The sequence below is a fragment of the Phialemonium atrogriseum genome (genome assembly GCF_030411735.1).
Source record: "Phialemonium atrogriseum strain 8032-3 unplaced genomic scaffold QBC33scaffold_5, whole genome shotgun sequence".
In the NCBI taxonomy this organism is placed as follows: domain Eukaryota; kingdom Fungi; phylum Ascomycota; class Sordariomycetes; order Cephalothecales; family Cephalothecaceae; genus Phialemonium; species Phialemonium atrogriseum.
This window is the reverse complement of record NW_026848142.1, coordinates 1,401,921-1,409,545: the sequence shown is the minus strand read 5'-3', so window position 1 is coordinate 1,409,545 and position 7,625 is coordinate 1,401,921.

Genomic DNA, 7,625 nt, shown 5'->3' with positions numbered 1-7,625 from the left:
TTAATTTAGCTGCTTTGTCTATCCCTTTCCAGTCTTATTTGAGGTCTTGGCTAGCATTGCAGCAATTAAAAGGTGACTATTCTTATTTATTCTATTTGCGCAGGTGTTGTAGGTAGAGATTTGAATCTTGAATACTTTTATATCTTTGCAGAGGTTTTTGACTACTCCTTTGTTTTCTAATCTGCTATTAATAACTACAATTACTAGAAACCTATACTAGTTAAGGATGTATTTGTTTAAGAATCTAGCTATTGTCTTAGAGTTGTTTTTTGTTATAGCCTTTGCTTTTGAAAAGCCTGTTAGGTTGCAACAAGCCTTAATTAGGTAACTTTTCCTATAATTAGCTAGCATATATTAGATGTTAATGTAGACTTTCTAGAAGAGCTAGAAGGGTGTGGTTGGTATGCTTAGCTTTTCAAATTGTCTGCTATTGTATTTCTAGCAGGGTTTGCAGGCTAGGATTGCCTTGGTTATTTCTGTATACATCTTTTTCCACTAGTATTGATATTTGAGGCGATTGTATAACAAGTTGCAGCCTTGATAGCTATGTTTTGCATAGGCTGCTTTGATTAGAGCCTTTTGGTTTTCTAAGTTGTTAATTACCTTTTTGTAGATTAGAGTGTTTCTATTCTTACGTTTCCAAAGGACTTGATTGTAGACAATAAACTTTAAAGCCTTCTTTTGGAATATTCAAAATGCTATATTAGTTATCTAACTTGGTTGCTTAAGGGTTGTTAGGTATTTTGCAATCTCTATGCTTTTTTCTAACCAATAGCTTTTTAATAGTGGTTTGGTTTGATTATAGGCTTGCCTTTCTTTTTCCTTGTCTTCTAAGACTTTAACAGAATATAGTTGTATGTTGATAAAAGAGTCAATATCTTGCTTTTTTTCCAAGTCTCTTAGATCTGCTAGCCTAGGCGGCTTTTTGAAAAGTGCGTCTGCTTTCAAGTTTTGTAATCCTTTGATATGCTTTATCTTGAAGGTGAAGTGTTTAATCTAAGCAATCTAATGCGTAAGAAGTGCTTTAAGCAGGTTGTTGATAGCCTTATTGATCTAATAGACTAAGACTAAAGCGTTAGTCTTAATTGTAAAGATGCAGCTATATAGCTGATTTTTAAACTTCTTTAGCATGCAAAGTAGGCTCTAGTATTCTTGCTTAGTTGCATTATACTTCTAAATAGCTAAATTCTAGATGCTGCTTTTAAATTAGGCTAGGTGCTGTCTTTCATTTTTGCTAATCTGCTTAAAGACTACCTCCTAGCTAGTTAGGCTTGCGTTAATTACTAGGATAATTTCCTAGCTGCAAGTATAGTCTAATATAATTAGGATAGAAGCTTTTAGCAGGAAGGCTTTGATAACTTGCATTGCTTGCTTTTAATCTTTGCTTTAGTCTTATTTAACATCTTTTTAAAGTAGTCAGTTTAAAGGCTTGGCTTTCCTTGCAAAGTTTTTGATTTAAAGGCAGTAGAATCTTACTATGCCAAGGAATCTTTTAATCTAAGTTGTGTTTTTACAATAGTTTTATTCTTGCAGCTTCTTGACTTTAGCCTAATTAGGTTTCTAGCTGTTGGTTTTGCAAAAGTAGCCTGTAATAATTGTCTTCTTTTTGCACTACTAGGATTTCTTGCTTGCAATAGTTAGTCTTGCAAGCTTGCAGGCTAAGAGAATCTAATCAAGGTTTTTCAAGTGCTTTAGGATATAACGCTATACCTTAGGCAAGGTTTTCTCTTTGTTGTACATAGTGGTTAGCCTTTTAATGCAGATATTGTCTATAAATAGCTAGCAAATTGTTGGAATTAGGTTGTAGAAGGTTTTAACTATTCTGCGCAAGAATTAGGCTATGGAATTGGTTGCTTTTTGCAAGAGGGTGCATATTTAAAGCAGCCTGATTAGTATAGAAAATGTTGTAATATTCCTGCTGCAAGGGTTAAGAGAAACCTAATTATATCCTAAGAAAAGGTCTAGCAGCAATAGGATTTTGCATATGCTGTATTTTTCTGTCAAGTCTTTTGCTTCTAGAGGTATGAAAGCATCTTGCGTTGTAACTTTGTTAAACTAGGTTGCATTGTTAATTAAGCATAGTCTTTTGTCTTTCTTTTAAACTAGAAACTAGGCATTTTAGTAGGCAATGTGGCTTTCTTTTAAGATTTTTCTAATTACTTATTGTCAAAGCAAATCTATAACCTTCTCTATCAATAGCTTAGGAATTGGGATATTCTTAACTTGCTAAGCCTTGTGAGAGACTATTTTAATTGTCTGCAGTAGCATTACTAAGAGGTTTAGTCTTTTGCAGTAGGCGAAATCTTAGGCAAGGGCAGCCTTCTTTTGATATAGCATATAGACAAAGATCTTAGTTTCCTTTTTTGTTAAGGTCTTTATTGTCTAGCTGATAAGGCTTTTAAGTTGTTTTAGCATAAGTTAGCTTTTTCTAATTAGCTTTGTAAAGCGTAAGATGATAAAGAAGTTGAATTTGCTGCTAAATTTTATAGTCTTTAAAGCCTGCTGCTATTTCTTCTACCTTTAATCAAAGTCTTTTTCTAGAATGCTTCTGTCTAATAGCTTATTGTCAATTAGGTGCATCTTCTAAGCCTTTGTTTTGTAAGCTATAAACATTCTAACTAGCCTTTTCAAGCACTTTGAGGTTCTTTCCTTTTTCTAAGTGTGCTTCTTGCATATATATATTTCTTCCTTTTTAAACAACCCTTAAATCTCCTCTTTTGTTATAGCTAGTAGTAATCTAGCTATACAATCTAGTGTCTTTCTTTTTCTACTTGTATGCTTTTTACAAACATACCTCTAATTAGCCTAGCTAACTACTCTCTGCTAAAAAGTTTCTGCAATTGAGACTGCAGTTTGTTAAAGCAAAACCTTTGTAATTCTATCTATTGCACCTTTGTTAACCTTCTTTAGTAGCTTTTCTCTTTCCTTTAGCTTTACCTATTCTAAGACATCTTAATTAAATCTAGCGACTAGTCTTAGTAAAGCGCTAGTTTTTAGTTTTTTAAGTTAACTACTAATGTCTTTAGTGTATAGATAGTTGCAATAATCTTCAAATTCCTAATTAGGAAGTTAGCTTTAAGCAAGTTAGAGGCTTTGCTTTATTTAAATGTTAGACTAATGTTCTTTGCAAAGGGTATTTCTAACAATATATTATGCTTTGTCTAGCCTAGCAGCATTATGAAGAAATAGCCTAGGACCTATTGCTTAGCTACCTAAATGCGCTTTTTTATTTTTCCTAGGAATCTAATCGAGCGCCTTGTATAGTAGGCTGACAAGTAGATTTCTATTAGCTTGTAGGCAAGCCTATAGCAATTAGTGTATTCTGCAGAAATGATATTTGCCTCTAAGCTAGTATTAAGAATAGCTTGAATTGCTGCTGATTCTTTCAAAGGTCTAACCTAAACGTATATTATAGGTAAGGCGTAGATTCTTGTAGCAAAGGCATTTGTTAGGGTAGTGCAAGTGTTTACATTATTGTAATTAGAAAGTCTTACTAGGTTGGTATCTAAGACTTTTCTCTTGTTGTCTTTAATCTTTATTGTACTATTGTTTTAGAAGCTTAACTTAGGGACTGCTAGCTTTAATAACTCTGTTATAGTGGTTAAGGCTAAAGTCTAGGTGCCTTTCTTTCTATCCTTAAGCTTTAGATGCTTTAGTTAAGTCTTATCAATATAAAAGACTGCCTTAGCTTTTACCTTAAGGTTAGCAATATAGCTTTCTAAGGCTGTGGCAAACCTAAGGCAAAGTCTAATTAGGTTAGTGACATTGACTTTTATATTTTGCTTGAGGAATTTATTTAGAAGCTTTCTAGTCTTCTCTTCTACTTCTAAGGTAAGCTGCAAGGTTGAGGTTGCTGCTAGCTTTTCTATAGCCTAATTATGTGGGTTGGCTAGGTCTAAGCTTTTAAGCTTTGTTGAATCTGCCTTGGCAGCTGCATCTTTAGCTAGTGGGTTTTTATATTCTAATAGGTAGGCAATGCTATTACTTAGGCAGCGTTGTTTTGCTTGCAATGCGAAGATTAAGAGTAGTCTTTGCTTTAATTTTAGCATGACAAGGTCTAGATTAGGCTAGTCTATCCTTTTGTACTTAACTTAGTCTTCTTTTGCATAGTTAATTAGAGGTTTCAAGCAGGCTAATTCTAACTATACCAATAGGCTTTTTAGGTTGACTAGTAGTAGAGTCTTTAGCATGTAGCTGCCAAAGAGATTTATCTAGAATCTATAATCTAGGTTGCACTTTATAAACTCTTTTAGCACTTTCCCTTCTAGCTTGTCAATGTAAATCTTTACAAAAGCTTTGATTACTTTGCTAATCTTATTAACTTGCTTTTTGTTTTTAAATAAAGTCTTTGAGAGGACCTTGCCTTAGGCTTTTGCGTAGCTTATTTGCAAATTATTGTCTTTTATAATGTATACTAGGCTTTTGTAAATGTTGTGATTAAACTTTGCGTAGCAGTTGTATATATGCTTAGCTATGCTGTAGTAAAAGCATACTAACAGTATATACTAGCTGTTTTAGAGTTAGTTGTAATTAAAGGTTTTTTTAAAGTAATAGTCTGTCTAATTATAGCTTTAATTATAGCCTTGTAGCTAATCTGCATAACCTTGCAGCTAACAATAGCCTTGTAGTTTCTAGGAATACTAGGTGTTAGTATTGACAATCTTAGTATAATTAGTGTTAGCTTACTAATACCTTCTTATTGGCTTGGTTTAAGTGTTAAGCTTGCTAATTAGCTAGCTAAGTAGCTAGTTGTTTTTCTTGTAAGTCTAAAGGTTGTTGATTTTGAATTTTTCAAACTCTTTAATTATGTTGTTTATATAAGGGTTTTCTTGCAGCTTTTAGGCTTTTATAAGGGCTGGTTTTTCTATCTTAGTCTTTAGAGTTGACTTCTTGAAAGCAACTTTCTTCTCTTTCTTTGCCAGGCGCTTTACTAGCTTTTTGTCTATGCTAGCGTTTGACTAGTCTGTCAAATGATTAGAGTCTAAGATGCTCTAGCTACTAGTATTGTTGATTTAGTTTTTAATCTTGTTGTTGGCTTATTTCTAAAGCTTATTTGCCAGCTTGTCTTACAGGAGGTTTTTAAGAAACGTCTTTTTTAAAGCAAATCAGTTGCATAAGTCTGCCTTCCTTTAATTAGGAAGCTTCTAATAAAACCACTTAGTTAAGTCTTTATTATCTTAGGTTTTGCTAGCCTTTGTGATAAGATAGTTGTGCTTTGCAATTGCTACCAACAATTTGTAGGCGCTTGATTTAATCTTCTTCTAGTAAAAGTCAAGAAGCTTGGTCTAGGGATTAGAGTTTAACTTAGGGTCTTGACTGCTTTATTGCAACTTTATTGCCTTTACATTCTCTTTCTAAGTCTTGTGCTTTAAGACTATCTCTATAGTAGTATGCAGCCTTTTCTTTATGTAGTGCTTAGTCTATCTTTTCTTTTGCTTGTCTGTAAGCTAGCTTTAATTAGCGTGTAAGCTAAAGATTTCTAGGAATTCCAAGACATTCTTGCCATTAAAGATTGTGATTTCCTTTTGCAAAGGCATTAGAGGCATCAACTTGACCTGATATTAGAAGCCTGCCATTAGGGGAGGTTTTGCTATAGGGGGAGGTTTTGCTATAGAGAGAGGCATTGCTATTCTTAGGGGTATTGGGGTTTGATCTTGTAGCAGGCTAGAGGTAGGTTGACATGACAAAAGGGGAGTAAGCTGCTTTGAAGAATTGGAATCTTTAGTAAAGGCTTGTGTGACTTGCAAGGTAGATAACTGCTTAGACTTCCTCTTTTTGTGATTCGGTTTGATTTCCTCTGCCTGCAGAGAGCTTATTGTCCAATTCTTGCTTCCCTAGTCTCTGTAGGAGTGGCTTGCCTTTCCTAGATATCTAATTAAAGGCTTTAGGTTTTTTGCGATAGCCTATCCTTACAATTCTAGGTCTTTAACAAATACCAGGATGCTTTTTAGGCTTCTTACGCCAAGGAATATAAACCATAGCAATATCATCACTACCTTGGCCTAAACGTAGACTTTTGCATCATTACTAATTATAGGTTCTTTCTTTACTGCTTTTTAAACTAGAGAGTCTTTCTTCTTAAGTTTCTCTTTTAGGCAATTCTTTCCTGTCTTAACGTTCTAATGCCTCTTTGTGCTTACATTAGCCTTCTTGGCAACTGACTGATTGGTTTGTACTAGCTGGTTTTTGAGCTTTGGGACGGGTTGTTTAGTCTAGGCCTTACTAGCCTTTAGCTTTCTTGATTCTTTTATCGTAGCTTTTGGCTTTAATCCTTGTCTTTTCTTTCTTTCTAATCCTAGCATTTGTCTGATTATACTCTCTTTTCTCAACATGCTACTCTTTTGGCCAATCAGGTAACTCTAGGTTTATATTATTTTATCCTGTGATTTTCTGGAAAAGGAAAGGGAAAGGGGAAAGGGTTTCAATGCTACTTTAGCATGATTAGGGGTTTTTTTTGCTTAACGCTTGATTGCCTTGGCAATGCAGGAAGCTAGTTGCTTTGCAAAATGAGGAAGCTACTGCTTCTAGGGCATCTTTGTATTTGGTTTGTGACAAAAGAAAGGAGTGTACTGACTGGGAGCCTTTAGGGTCAAGCTGGTGCCCTGGCTTTTCTCGTGGTTGCGCGGTTTGATTAGACTGCAGCCTTCTGGTAGGCCTTGTGAATCAAATCCCAGATCGCCCCCTAAATATGAGGAGGAGAGACACAAAACTACCTACCTACCTACTTCTCAACGTAATATACTGCTGCTAAGGCGTAAGCCCCAACAGCAGTAGCCACGTGATTGGCTGGCAGGCAGATAGAATTGTGCTTCTTCCTTACCTCTAGCGCATGTGACTAGTCAGGTGACTCTGATCAGCCCCAATATGTCTCGCGGTAGTGCCCAAATCTAGTCGTGTAAGTAAGGTAGGAAAACGCCAGCAGCGTAATCAATTGAATTGAAGGCGTAAGGAAGGAATGGAATGCGGTAAATCAAGTATTATTGCGTAGAAAGCTTGGAAAATAACTAAGGTGTAAAGAGTGCTGCTTGTAAATCTGTGTAAGTCTGCGTAATTGATGATGATCTTACAATTTGAGGCCCTGATTACGCTCTTATATGGAAGCGCAGAAAATCTGGTCTGAAGCTGACTCATCCTAGCCTGAAGCGGCCCGTGCCTTTTCCATTCACCACGTCAGTATACTATGTTAAGAGGTAGGTAGGTAGGTAGTTTTGTGTCTCTCCTTCTCAATAGTAGTTTAAATGCATGTCTTAGCTAACTACTAAATAGTTATAACTATAGCTTTACACTACTATTTGCTTCTATTTACCTTAGACAACAAGCTAATGCATTGTTAACTCTTATAACGCTATACTAGCTTAGGTAATGCTAACAAATAAAACCTATAGCTTTTCCTACCTACAAGCATTTTACCAACTTGAAAATAGCACTAAAGATTTCGCTTGCATTTAAGCTTTATACACATACCAATTTTGTCAATTTTACCGCTGAAAATGTCTACAAGCTTTACCTTCTGTTTCTCTACAAGCTCTGCCTTCTGTCTTTACTAGCGCCATTTTAAATTACATGATGTTTTCTACAAGCATAGCCTATGCTTGTCGCTGTATTTGGGGGTAGGACGCGAAGAA